The sequence below is a fragment of the Eptatretus burgeri genome, chromosome 4 (assembly GCF_056783735.1).
Source record: "Eptatretus burgeri isolate ZD-2024b chromosome 4, Ebu_testis_v1, whole genome shotgun sequence".
NCBI lineage: Eukaryota > Metazoa > Chordata > Myxini > Myxiniformes > Myxinidae > Eptatretus > Eptatretus burgeri.
The window spans coordinates 53,236,981-53,250,761 of record NC_140964.1 but is presented as its reverse complement, the minus strand read 5'-3'; the positions used below and the strand labels follow the sequence as shown (position 1 = coordinate 53,250,761).

General features: G+C 42.7%; 1 long non-coding RNA gene across 1 annotated transcript in view; it reads right to left on the bottom strand.

The window, feature by feature from the left end:
• Positions 1–5,241: 5,241 nt before the first annotated feature.
• The window catches only part of LOC147028070 (uncharacterized), a 30,999-nt gene continuing 22,459 nt past the window's right edge, over positions 5,242–13,781 (bottom strand). The window contains exon 5 of the long non-coding RNA XR_015056910.1: positions 5,242–5,702. This is a non-coding gene — a long non-coding RNA (uncharacterized LOC147028070). The remainder of the gene's footprint in view (positions 5,703–13,781) is intronic.

The following is a 13,781-nucleotide window of genomic DNA, read 5'->3' as shown; positions in this document are numbered from 1 at the left end:
TAGATGGGAAAGAACCAATTCATTTTTAGCTCACCTGGACTTTAGTCAGGTGAGCTTATGTGATCGAGCAGTGTCTGTAGTTGAGTGAGCGAGTAAGTCCGTAAACACTTCAGTCATTATCGTTGGGACCAAACACACGATTTTGATGAAACTTGGAAACATCATGGGTCACCTGGTGTGGCAGCCATGTTGAAAAAAAAAGGGAAAACTTTGGACCTCTGTATCTTCAAAACCATACCATGGAAAAAATTGAAACTTGGCACATGGCAAGCACTCTGCAAGGAGAATGAGTATGATATTTGTACGATGTCACAGGTGCCTTCATTATAATGTCATAATTGCATACGTACAACGCTTCGTCCGATCAGTATGAAAAATTTTGAGAGCCAGCTTGGGATAAATTGGTTGGCCAGAAAAAAATTGAAGTCATTGGTCACGTGGTTTGGAAACAATATTTACTTTTTTTTTACCTTCAAAAATCTCTGAAACAGCTGAACAGATCAAGGCAAAACTTTATAGCTATGACCACCTATCCATGAGGAACCAAACGTTCCCACCTATGATGTCATAGGTCACATTGTTTGACATCCATATTGGATTTACCCTAAAACCTTTAAAAACCTCCTCCAAAACGGCTGCACACATCGAGGGAAAACTTCACACAATCCCGAAGCCTTGGGATACCAGGGTGTTCACAAATAATTGATAGGTGGCATGCTCTGGCAGTCATATTGGATTTAATGAAAATCTCAAAAAATTTCCCCTTCTTGAACTGCTTCATCGATCGATGTGAGACTTCATAATTATGATCTAGTCATGATGGGAAATATGTTTTAAATTTCAACCTGATCGGATGCATGGTCTGGCAGCCAGAATTATTTATTTTTTTGAATCTGGGTTATTATCTTGCCAAAACAAAGTTTTTGCAAGATATGTTAGTCAGCTTGTATGTTTTTTTTATTTTTATTTTTATTTTTATTTTTGTTTGTTTGTTTGTTTGTCTGTAATCACATAAAAAATTCTGCAGAGCACAGTTATCATTGGAAATTTTTGTAACTTCGCATATCAGAGGCCTCTCGAGGTCCCTTTCAGTGCACAAAATTTTGAAGGTCAAAGGTCAAGGTCACTTTGTCGCAAATCAGGGGAGTTGACGAAACCCTTATTTTTTGAGTAATTTTGATCAGATCGTCTTCAAACTTCATGGGAATATAGTTCATGGTCTGGCGCTCAGCTGATTAATTTTTGGTGGCGATTGGTCTTGACCTTCATATGTTTTTTTTTTTGGTCTGTAATCACGTATAAATCACTCTGCAGAGCACAGTTATCATTGGAAATTTTTGTAACTTCGCATATCAGAGGCCTATAGAGGTCCCTTTCAGCACATAAAATTTTGAAGGTCAGGGTCACTTTGTCACAAATCAGGGGAGTCGACAAAACCCTTATTTTTTGAGTAATTTTTATCGGATAGTCTTCAAACTTCATGGGAATATAGTTCATGGTCTGGCGCTCAGTTGATTAATTTTTGGTGGCGATTGGCCTTGACCTTCATGGTTAGCGCCTAAGGTCAAACATTTGACCCCAAGGTCAAATTTTCAAGTTTTAGGAACCATATCGTGTAGTACCTCAAATTGAACACCTCGATGAGTGCTTTCTAGATATGTCAAGCTTGAGACATTATGACGTCATTTGGTGACGTTATGAAGCAAAAGCATATTTTTCATGGTTACTCTGTAGAACGATTCTCATCGGAATCTCTCGTAGGCAGATATTCCTCAAGGAGTCGCTCCTGGTGGATAGCAGCTCTGTTCACCTCAGTGTGACCTTAAAGAAGTCACACGTGGTCACCTTTTGGCAAGATACGGGTCACCCTGCGGGTGACATTGGTTTATTTTTTAGTTTGTTTTGTTTTGATTGTTTTTTTGTTTTTTTAATAAGGCTCACTTGGCTGCACCTGGATGGGTTTTAAGGTAGAGGAGGAGTAGCGGAAACCCGAATCCTATTTGGGTTCCTTCTGACGACTCCAATGCAGAAGTGTACATACAGTGTTTGGTCTTCTATTTGATTTGAATTTATTTTAATACCATTCTGAATTTAATTGAATAATAATTTTTAAAAATTCTTGGTCAGGGTCAGGTGTCCAATCAAAGTGGGGTTGCATCAAAGCGTGATGTCTTGGTACCTGGTCATCACTGCCAGCAGTTACAAGGTGGCAGTTCTAATTATGTCTATTGTTAATTGCGAAACACACCAGTACACAAACACCACACAAAATACACGACGCAGTTAATACAAATATTACACAGAACAAGTCCTGGTGATCTCTGATCGCTCTTTTTCTTGTTTTTTTTTTTAATGGGAGGGAAATGTTATATTTAGTATTGTCATGTTTGGAAAGCAGCAGTGACGTCATCGAGAACGGAAGGGATGGTTGGTTTTGTCGGTGTGGGAGGTGCTCAGAGAGACATGGAGTTTGAGGCATCAAAGCCATGTGAATAAAGCCGTGATTAAACCGTTGGCATTTGTGAGCAGTAAGTCTTGTGTCATTATACTATGCAACAGGAAGGATTTGATGGTTTTAACCAGAAGGGGGTAACTGGAAAAACATATACATACATCCCCGAGGTGCTGGCGGTTCATGGGGCTGAGAGCACTGGAGAGGTGGTAAAAAGCAGAAATATCATTGATATGTCTGTGATGTGAAAGCAACAGGCCTTGTACTTCGGTTTTATTATGAGATGCCAATTATGTTAAGAGGTTGAGATTCCAGATTCCAAGAGAGAAAGATGTGAAACTGGGGAGCTAGCCCATATGGGGACCTGCATATTCCATGAAGCTGCAGCCAAAGGTCCTGGAGGCTGTGGGTAGTTCAGATAGAGGATGCCCAATGCTTAAGCTGACTTTGGAATGTGGTTGACCCAGGAGATGTAACAGCTGATAGTGAGGCCTAGAAGTTTAAGAAATGGCTGACAATGGAAATCAATAGCTGGGTTGCTTTGATGCTCCTTCCAGTGTGATGAGGTGAGACTTGAAATTTGTCAGGATTGAATGTACCACTTATTAGAACAGAAACTAATCAATTCCAGATCAGCAGAGAGTGACTGACTCAGTTGCTGTGTGCCCATCAGTATGATGGGATACTGTATGAGATAATGTGGATTTGTCCACAAAAAGGAAGAGAGGGTTTTACGAACATCGGAGAGGTTATTTATGTCGTTAATGAGCAAGACTGAGTCCAAAATACGCGAGTAGGGTGCTCCAGCCTCCACTTTGGGAGAAGAGGTGAAGGTTCCATTGAAAGGAAAATGTTGAGTGCACAAGTGGAGGAAGTTAGAAAGCCAGGTATGAAGGTAGCCTTCTTTATGAGGTAGCCAGGTATGAAGTCTGGCAAGAAGAGTTGGATGTCAGATTACATGTCCGAGATATATCCATGGAGAGTTTCCTGACCTCTTATTTGATTTTTGGGGTTTCCACTCCATTGCAAAATTATCATTTCTGCCTTGCCAAAGGATGAAAACAAACGTGTTGAGATTCTTCCAGAGTCCTGTTGTTCACTGTGGCCTTGTGGCCACACCCAGTCATAGTGGGTGTATCTGAGTTGCACGCTGCTTTATCAACATTATATTTTGCTATATAAACAGAAAAAAATGGTTATGGTATGTGCATATGACGTCAAGGAGTACAACTTTGAATGAGCATTAACCTCAACAGTAATTGGCATTCAAACATTTCTCCTAAATGTAAAATCAAAGAAATATTGTGCTGAAAATTTGTATCACCATCTTTATAATTCTACGCACATCCGACCTCAACGTGAACAACCCTTCCTCTTTTGCCAATTTCTTCTGGAATTACCGGACCCAACTGTAAGAGACCTGGTCTGTAGTCTTCACATATAGGTTCAAACCAGATTGAACTGGGCTGGAATGATACTGGGACCATTGACCTTGCTCGGCACTTTGACAGTTTTGAAATATTTATCAGCAAGAGCTTTGAACATTTACGTTCCATTTAATTTTATTGTATGCAATGAGGCTTTACGGTACACATAGCTTGGACGTGAAGGTTCTGCTCATATATTCACTTGTAAATCTGTTTCCAGGTAATAAATAAAGGTTGAAAACTTTTTTTTGTGATTTAACCTTGGTTGATTCCACTCTATTACTGAGGCACTGCCACCATCTCTAATTGATGAAAATGTCAGGGAGTGTTGTATTTCCCATGATGTCACAGTCTTTGGAACAACAAGGTGTTGGCTGCCATTTGCAGCAAGTCAATCGGACCAAGACGCCATTCCTGACATAAACATTACAATAATGTCAGCTCCAACATTTGAGCATGTCAGAATAGAGAATTCGACAAAATGTCCCACTTCTCCCAATGCTCCGCTTTCGACTTTTTGAGTGCTACAGAAAGAGTGAAATGTTTTCTACAAACTGAAGTGATCATTTTCCTGGTTTTCATCAATTTTGTCAGCATCATCTTTTAAGCGATATAAAAATACAGCGAGAAAGACATTGCTTTTTTGGGGAATACTTTCTTCCATTAGCCTCAAAAATGTTGACTCTTCTTTATCAAATCACGGTGTTCCACTTAAATGAATTGCAGCTAAAGAGCTACCTCGTTTGGCATTAAGAGAAAATGTAAACACTATCAACTCGGCCTTTTATCTCATTTCACAATGAAATTTGATTTTCTGATTCAATCTTAAAGCATGAGGGTTTATCAGAAAAAGCTTGTTTGTGCGGGATATCTCAAAAAGTTGTGTACGGATCTGGATGAAACTTGGTGGGCAGGTTGGGTTTGTGACGAGGACGAACTGATTAGTTTTAGTGAAGATCCGGATTCGGATCTGGAGACAAAAATGATTTGATTTTTAAAGCGATTCTTCACCATTGAGAGAGAGAGGGCCAAAAACGATATAGTACTGTAGCATGATATTTCAAAAACCTATTGGGCCCGATATGTTCTCGTGGATCAGGCATTGCGTGGCAGAGGTATGCGCTCCACCGAGTACCCTTTTGGTATTGTCAATGGTTATGTTGTTGGCCCAAGTGAGGATGGATCTGGGCTGTATATTGTCAATGGGTATAATAATAAAAATAATGATGATAATACTAATTATCCTTTATTTCAGACACAAAGTGCAAACATCATTAACCACTGGACAGTATTAGTATCACACATTAAGAAAATTATTCCACCTCTGCAAAAAGTAATGAAGCACAAAGGCCAACAACAATGAATGATTTCATGAGCATGTTGTCAAGAACAATAACACGGTTTCTAAAAACTACACACTGACTTCATGAGCAATTCTTGACGAGACATCACCTTATGATTTACAGAAGTTTGAGAAGCGCTATGCCGGATAGTAAGGCCCACCAACCATCGAAAGGCATTGTTATAGCAGATAGTGATTTTACGCATGGATGACTGAACAAAATTGCTCCACACAGTTGAACAATACAGGTTGCAACAGTAGGATTTAAACAAATGACACAATTTCATCGGAAAAGATGAAAAACCTACGAAGCAGCATATTTTCTCGCACACAGAGGGAGCGATATTGTCGCTTAAGGTTATGATCATCATGCATGTCATTACTGATTATATGACCGAGGTATATATTCCACCTATCAATTAGCGGCGCTATACACAATATCAAGTTCAGCAGCTTTCTGTTCACAAATCTCCAATAACATCTGAAAGACAAACATAGAAGGAGCTCATATCATCAGCATAACAAATGTTATTGACAGCAACCCTGGCACTTTACAACCAACCTTTGCACTATTCAAACTTTTTGGGCAGATCATCTGCGGACACATTAAACAGAAAGGGGGACATAACACCACCCTGTCTGACACCATTAGACACCCAGAAGCCATCAAAGAACATATTCTCCCACTGAACCATAGACATTTGTTTTCTAAACCAGTTTTGCAAAAGACGTACAAGGCACATAGATCATGCTCCAACAACTTTTTGAGCAGTGTTCAGTGATTAACTCTGTCAAAAGCCTTCTGTGCATCCAAAAAACAAACACATACAGGACTTCACTGTGTAACGCAAAAATCATCAACTTGTTTAACTACAAACAAAGTGAAATCAGTCGAGTGACCCTTTCGAAAACCAAACTTGTTGTCACAAAAACTGTACTTGCATTGGTACACCTGGTCCTGTTCTGTTCTTGTGTTTGGCAGCTTGGCTGCCAGGTAGCTATAATTTATTGGACGCACAGCTGTGCTGCTGATGCTGTGCCCCTCGACTAGTACACTGGGACTCATTTTGCTGACCACAGAAGGATGACAGGCTGAGTCAACCCCACCTGGTGTTAATTTAGCAGCTAACAGGGATCAAACTGAGGACCCTCGGACCCCCAGCCAGTCACCCCAGCTGCGAAGCCAACACCAGGCTTGATATTTATTATATTATGTGTACTATATTATATTATGTGTATTATGTGGAGCTGACTGGAGGGATCACCAGCCTTACTTTTGACGAGGGGTACAATAATAACAGTGGTAATGGCTTGAGGCACAGGACCTTGAACAAGCATAATTAGTCTGCAGAATTAGCATTGTGTTATGATTGGATTATTAATGAAAAAACCCAACTGGTTCCTTCATAACCTCAGTAAGTGGGTAATCTGCCAGTCTACTTCTCCACATGTTCTGCCAATATACACATTGTGTTTGACCATTACTGCCCTCAGGGCAATTTGGGATAGCATTAAAATGGTGCCCATAAAAGGGAATACAGCCCACATCCCTCAAATAGAAATATAACACCTTCTTGATCACACTGCATACGTTGTTTTTGTTTATTCTTCAAATAATTTTACACATTTGGGATGATTGGATTCAGTTTCCTTTGTAGTCTTCATTGTCTGTGGGTTGTTGCTATCTATCACCTTTGTTAGTCACCATATTACTCCATTTTCTGAAATCATAAATGGTATAGCAACAGAATTCTCTTTGGTCACATTTGTTTTGCACTGCAAGTGAAACTGTTAAAAACTAGAAGCTGACAGGTGCTGAACAGGGCTTTGGTCTGTGTTATAAATGATTGTTCTGTGATGTTAGCACTATAACACAGCATTGCCAAAATAGTGAGCAAGGACAGAGGAACACCTCCAACTTGATAGCTTACGCCTTACAGGAAAGGTACCATTGAACTGGGTTGTTGTATTCATAATTTCTTTGTCTCCAATTTGTGCTGCTTGAGCTCGCGTAAAGGCATCATCATCCGCATCGTTCTTGTGTGCTTTCGCCACAGCAATACCACCGTCCTCATTGGCCATCAAAAGAAAATCACGTCCTTCTTTAAAGGCTTGCAGTTCGGGAAAATTTGCTAAAATCTGGTCCTTTGGCCTTGTTGAGTGTTGTACAAGTCTGTCCATGCATCTGTAGTTTTAGAAACTGTAGAAGTTGCTTATCGGTCGGTGGAGTCGTTCCCCATGTTGTTGCTTTTCGGTACACACTGTGCTCAAAATCTCTGGACTTTTTTTTTGCTGTAGAGAAGCCTGCAGGTTTTGTGGAATTTTGCTGAATGCCATTGCAATGTTGCTCCAACACCATCACTGTCAGTTATCTGTGAAATGTCAAGTATTTTAGGGAAGCTGCCAGCATTGCCAAAAGCATTAACATCCTCTGCTACACTGATGTAACCTGCCCCAACATTGCAATATATTTTTCGAATGAGCGAGGCAAAGAAATTTTTCATTGTTGTCTTCATGGCAAATGACACATTTTGTCTTGTCAGTTTCCAGGACTGCAAAAGCTGCATGGGTATTCCGTAGAAGGCTAACAAAATTCCGTTTAAAAGACATATTGGGATGTTCTGTGAAAATATTTTCAAAAATACATATTGCGATGGTTGTGACTCGAGGGAGGACATCATGCACCCCCCATCCTGGAGAATGGAAGCAGAAACACAAAAATATTAGTTATTTCTTTAGTATTCTTTTTAGAAGTTATGTGATAAATATGCATTGCATTTGTGAGCAGATGGGGTTTTGCTCCTTTCACACCCAGACTCATCATCTGGCAAATCTCCAGTGGTCCACTCCAAGGGCCAGTGGGCTGGTCTATGTGGGGAATTTTCTTTATTAATGTTTTTTCTTAAACAACTTTCCTTCTCTTCCTGGAAGGCAAATCCAACCGATGGCAATCTCAGTGCTTTCCAAATAGTCCGTAGCAAGGGTCATCCACTCTCAGGAGAGCCAGAAAGAAACAGCTATCCAAACTCAAGATTGAAATTTCAAACTTGTCTCCCTCCTCTAAAACCTGGTGGCACCTTGTCAAGTCAAGTCACGACTTCTGGTTCTGGGTTTGGAGCGTCGGCAGGTTCTCTCGGGGCTCTCTGCTGACGTTTCTCAAAGTTAAGTTTCCGGTTGTTATCTGTCCAGTTTTAACTGTTTATTTTCTCACCGACATGTTACTGTGTTCCTAGTTCGGTTTTATTTCCCGTTTTAACTCTTTATTTTCTCACCTACATATTACTGTGTGTTCCGAGTTTGGTTTTATTTCAAAAAATTGTGCTATTTTGTGAGTTTTCGTCGACCTTGTCTTACTGGGTCCTTTGAGGCCTACCCATCCTTCCCCTCTTGGTATCCAATCATTTTTATTTGTATTCTCTCCCTATTACCTTCAATTCCTATTTTCCCCACTTTCCCAACGCCCACCCCCCCCATCCCTCCCAACTAAACACTCTATTTCTTGTCTTAAATTAAAAAAACCTTTCTCCCTGCATACCCCTGAGACCCAATCCTTCTTCTCTTCTTCTCCTTCGTCTTCGTCTTCATCTTCTTCCTCCCTCTGTCGGCACACCATCTTTATTCTATTTGAGCTGACCCACTCTCGCCATTACCTTCACGATTCCTTCCCACAACCTTCCATTCCGAATCTTACCTATTCTTCAAAAATACATCAAGAAATAATAATCTTCCTTGTATTCTTTCTATCGATACACCTGTAACCACGTCTCTTTCTCCACCCTCTTCCTGATACTTTTCATCGACCCAGCAGCTTCACTCTGCGTTTACCGATCCAAATTCACCATACACCTCCACGATTTTACTTCAACCTTCCCTTTTCCGAATGTTACACAATCCTTATTTAAAATAAATAAATTCACTTTTGACAGCATACTTTCCAGAGACACGTGCTTCTCCCGGAACCACGTTATGTTTCCACCCTCTGCGTTTACCGATCCAAATTCACCTCAAGATTTTTTTCTACATTTCCATAACCTAATCTGATGAAAACTCTCTTAAACAATAATAATAATAGTAATAATAAAAACGATCTCTGAAAATGCTGCATCTTCCTCTTTCACATGTGTGGGACTCATTACTGTATCATAATTCACTACTCTTCTTCCATTTCAACAGACTGCTCTCAATTTGACCTTTCATTCACACCTTGTCCAAAAAATCTAACTGTTGCAATGTTTCTTCTCTCCATTCTCTTAATTTGCCTTTATTGCATCCATCAAGAAATGTCTCATCGTATCTCTGACCTAAAAATGAAAAAAAACCCAGTTTGCAATGAATGTTCGCTTTCCATCAACCATTCTTCTTTTTCCCAACTTCAGTGCCAACGCACACCTCACTCCTCCCTCTCAAAGCAACCATCCCACTCTTCTCCCTCCAAGCCTCCCTCTCACCTTTCTCAAAAACTTCCCCCTCACCTTTCTCCCTCAACTCTCCCCACTCACCCTTCTCCCACCATTCACCCCCCTCACTCACCCTTCTTAAAGTTGCCCCTCCTCATGTCCACAAAGCTAACTCCTTCCCCTGCTCTCTCACCTCCATCTCATCAATCTACCTCCTCAAATCAACAACTGCTTTCTTGCCCCCTCTCTTGCCCCCCTCTCCCCCAACACCGCAGAGCCTTTTCTCCTCCTCCTCATCTGGCCCCCTCCCCTAGCTATTCTGCAATCCCACACACTTTTTCAACAACTCTCCTTACTTCCCCCCCTCCTCCGTTGTCCGACCCTCCCCCACCACTCCCATCCCCTGCAGCCAAAGCCTCCTCCCTTCCCTCTTCATTAACAGTGTGGACCTCAAACATCCAGGGCCTTCACTCAAACCTAACAGATCTTTCCATAAAGGTTGCCACTGACAAACCAGACACAATCTGCCTGACAGAAACTTTCCTCCCTCAAGACATCTCTGACTCCCAAGTATCTCTCCCTGGTTACTCCCTCCTCCGGTATGACAGACCTGAGCCTCGTCCTGGTGGAGGAGTTGCTCTCTTCATCAAAGACTCTATTCCTCACTCTCCATGCACTGCCCTCACTCCCCCACACCCCCAGGAATACCTCTGGCTGCGGCTTCCCCTCCACTCCCATCTCATGTTTACTGTACTGTCCACCAAACAGTGATGACTCCATTTACACCTCACTATCCAAAAACATGGACCAACTTCTATCTTCTCATCCAAACTCTCTCTTCCTCTTATGTGGTGACTTCAGTTGTCATCATGCCAGTTCGCTCGGTGTGGGTACCTCTCTCACCTGTCATGGCACTTTCACAAAAGCTTTCTGCGACTCATTGGGACTGACTGAATTGGTCAACTTCCCAAACCGGATCTCAACCAATGCTACTCTATCTTTTCTGGATCTGATTTTGACAAATTTCACTGAAAATATCTGCTGTTCTTTTCTCCGCTCCAATCGATTCTTCTGACCATGTGCTTGTCAAAGTGAACATCTCTCTGGCTGTTATCAGAGAACCACCTCAGTGCCGTCGAGTCTGGCATTTCACTCAAGCCGACTGGCAGGGTCTCTAAGCAGCCATCAAACTTCTAAACTGGTCTCCCATCGCTACTTTCTCCAACATCAACTCATCCTGGGAATTATTTCAAAGAAACTTGCTCTCCATCATGCCAGATTTAACCCCCCTCATCTTCAGTTGTCCTACCCTTCCTCCCACCCATGGTTCACTGAAGCTTGTGGTGAGACAGTTGTCCTGAAACAACTTGCCTTTGCCTCATGCAAAGCAAAGCCAACTGAGGGTAATATCAGTTCCTTCTGTAAAGCTTGGAACAAGTGTGTATCTCCCCTCAGGAGAGCCAAAAACAACATCTTTCCAAGCTCAAGTCTGAACTTTCAAATCTCTTTCCCTCCTCCAAATCCTGGTGGCATCGAATCAAATCTTGTTTCTGGTGTAAGTATTTTCCCCCTCCATCCCCTCCCTTACCTCAAATGGCCGCACTGGTGATAATGCACGTGAAAAGGCTGAATGCCTAAACTCGGTGTTTGCATCGAAATCTTGTGTCCAAAACCCATCGCTTTCTGTACCCATCTTACCCAGTCGCACCCAACTGTCTCTGGACTCTGTGTCCCTTTCTTCTGACAAGGTGGAGAGCTTGCTGTCAAACTTCGACTCAGATTCTGCAACCGGTCCAGATGGCATCAGTCCACGTGTCCTAAAAACCTGCTCTTCTGTTCTTGCTCACCCTTTCTCTGTTGTATTCACCCTCTCATTTGCTCAAGGTCATCCGCCATCTGCTTTGAAATCAGCAAACATTACTGCCCTGCACAAAAAGGTGCAAAAACAGATCCCTGCAACTAGAGACCAATCAGCCTTCTCCCAATCATCAGCAAGGTTATGGAATCAATCATCGCTTCAGACATCAAATCCTTCCTCTTCTCCAATGGCTTGATTTCCGATCATCAACTTGGTTTCAGACCAGGTCACTCTACCCTGGATATGCTGTTTCTGCTCTGCGATCAATGGATGGAAGTGCTCAATGCCAGACAGGAAATCCGAGCCGTATCTCAAGACATATTGCATGCTTTTGACATGGTCTGGCACCCTGCCCTGCTCACCAAACTCTCTTCCTATGGTATCCAAGGCCATCTCCACTCATGGCTCGCAGACTTCCTCTCCTGTTGCAGTCACCGTGTGGCCCTAAATGGAGTTCTTTCATCCCCTCTTCCTGTCCAGGCTGGAGTTCCTCAAGGCAGCGTTCTGTGCCCTGTTCTTTTTCTGGTTTTCATCAATGATCTCTCTGACTCTCTGGAAAATCCTCTTTATCTCTTTGCTGATGACTCCACCCTCTGTCGTAGCATCTGTCATCCCTCAGACCGGCAAGCAGCAGCTTCTTCGCTCACTGCAGATCTGGATAAAATCACAAACTGGTCCAACACGTGGAACGTGTCTTCAATCCTGATAAATCTCACACTCTCACTGTCTCTCCAAAAGGACCGTTTGGAATCCCCCCACCACCCCCATCCACTTTCTCAACAATCCTCTGGAAGAAGTCCTTTCTTTCAAGCTTCTGGGTCTCACTATTTGCGACATTCTTTCTGGGAAAGCCACATTTCCAACCTGGCTTTCTAAGCTAGTTGCCGACTGGAAATCCTCCGTCGTGCAAATTCCTTCCTCGGCCCACCTGAGCTCCTGACCACATACAAAGCTTTCGTCCGCAGCCTGATGGAGTACTGCTCTCCCTTCTGGGCTGGTGCTCTTGCCTCCCACCTTTCTTGGCTTCACGCTGTGGAAACCAAGGGATTTCGGATAATTGGCATCTCCCACGATGAGGCTGAGTCTTGGGCCTCTCACTCTCTCACTGCAGGCAGGTTGGTGGTCTTTCTGTCTTCTACCGTCTCCTCTCTGGTCTCACCCCCTCTGCTGTTTCTGTGATTTGTCCCCACCATATTTCCGCAGGGCACTCAAGGTCCGCCAACAACCCCCTTCTGTTAAAACTACCAAAAATCATGAATCACTGCCACATTCACTCTTTCATTCCTCTTTTGTCCCGCCTTTGGAGTAAACTCCCTCACTCTGTTGAATCTCATTCTTCCCTCCAGGCTTTCAAAACAGCTGTTCACCACCACCTCTTATCATCCCCCATTGAAACCCTCAATCTTTTCTACCCCCATTAATCCACCCCAAACCCACCTTCTTCAAATTCCATGCTTTCCTTCCTGAAAGTCCCTGTAGTGTCCATCTTGTAATGTCCCCATGTTCCCTGCCCCATCCCTCTCCCTTCCACAGAACTCCTAATGTCTCTGTTTCCCACTGTTTTGTCCTTCCCACTCCCGCCCCTCTTGTCTCATGCCCCCCTTGCTATGTGTCATGTGTTCGCTCTCATACGAGCCTCGACAAGGTATACAAAAACATGTCTTTCAATCCAAACATCTCACACTCTCATTCTCTCTCCCTGAAAGGACTGTCTTTAAAACCCTCCCATCTACTTTCTTAACAATCCACTTGAGGAAGTTCAGTCACGAAAACTTTTGGGTCTATCAGCCATGCTCTTTTTTGGGCAAACCATGTTTGAAAGTTGACCTCCAAAGCCAGTTGCCAACTGGGCATCCTCCACCAATTTGATGTATTAAGTAGGGAAATGTTAGCTCAAGAATTGCCCCATTTTCAATGTGAATAATATGAAGGGTTATGCGTTGTCCTCTACGTGAAATAACGTGCATATGAAACCTTCTGTAATTACTGTGTAAGGCACTGGTGTGGCCTTGGAAAAGAGAGGAGGGGTTTTGACAGGAGTGTCGTCCAGAGAGAGAAAGAGGAGTTTGAGGATGGGTGTCTTCGAGGAGAGAGAGGGGAGGAGTTTTTTTCGCTTCCAGAGGGGAGGAATTTTGTCGTGTCGCGAGAGGGCAGAGTTTGTTCAGCACGGAGAGTTGGAGTTTTCTTCGCCTGAGGAGAAGTGGCCTGTTTGTGTTTGGCTCGCCTGTTCATATTCCTTCCTCATCTACTGATCGTGTTCCTGCTTCGTCACCTGTTCATTCTTGCTTTGTCACTTGCTCACTTA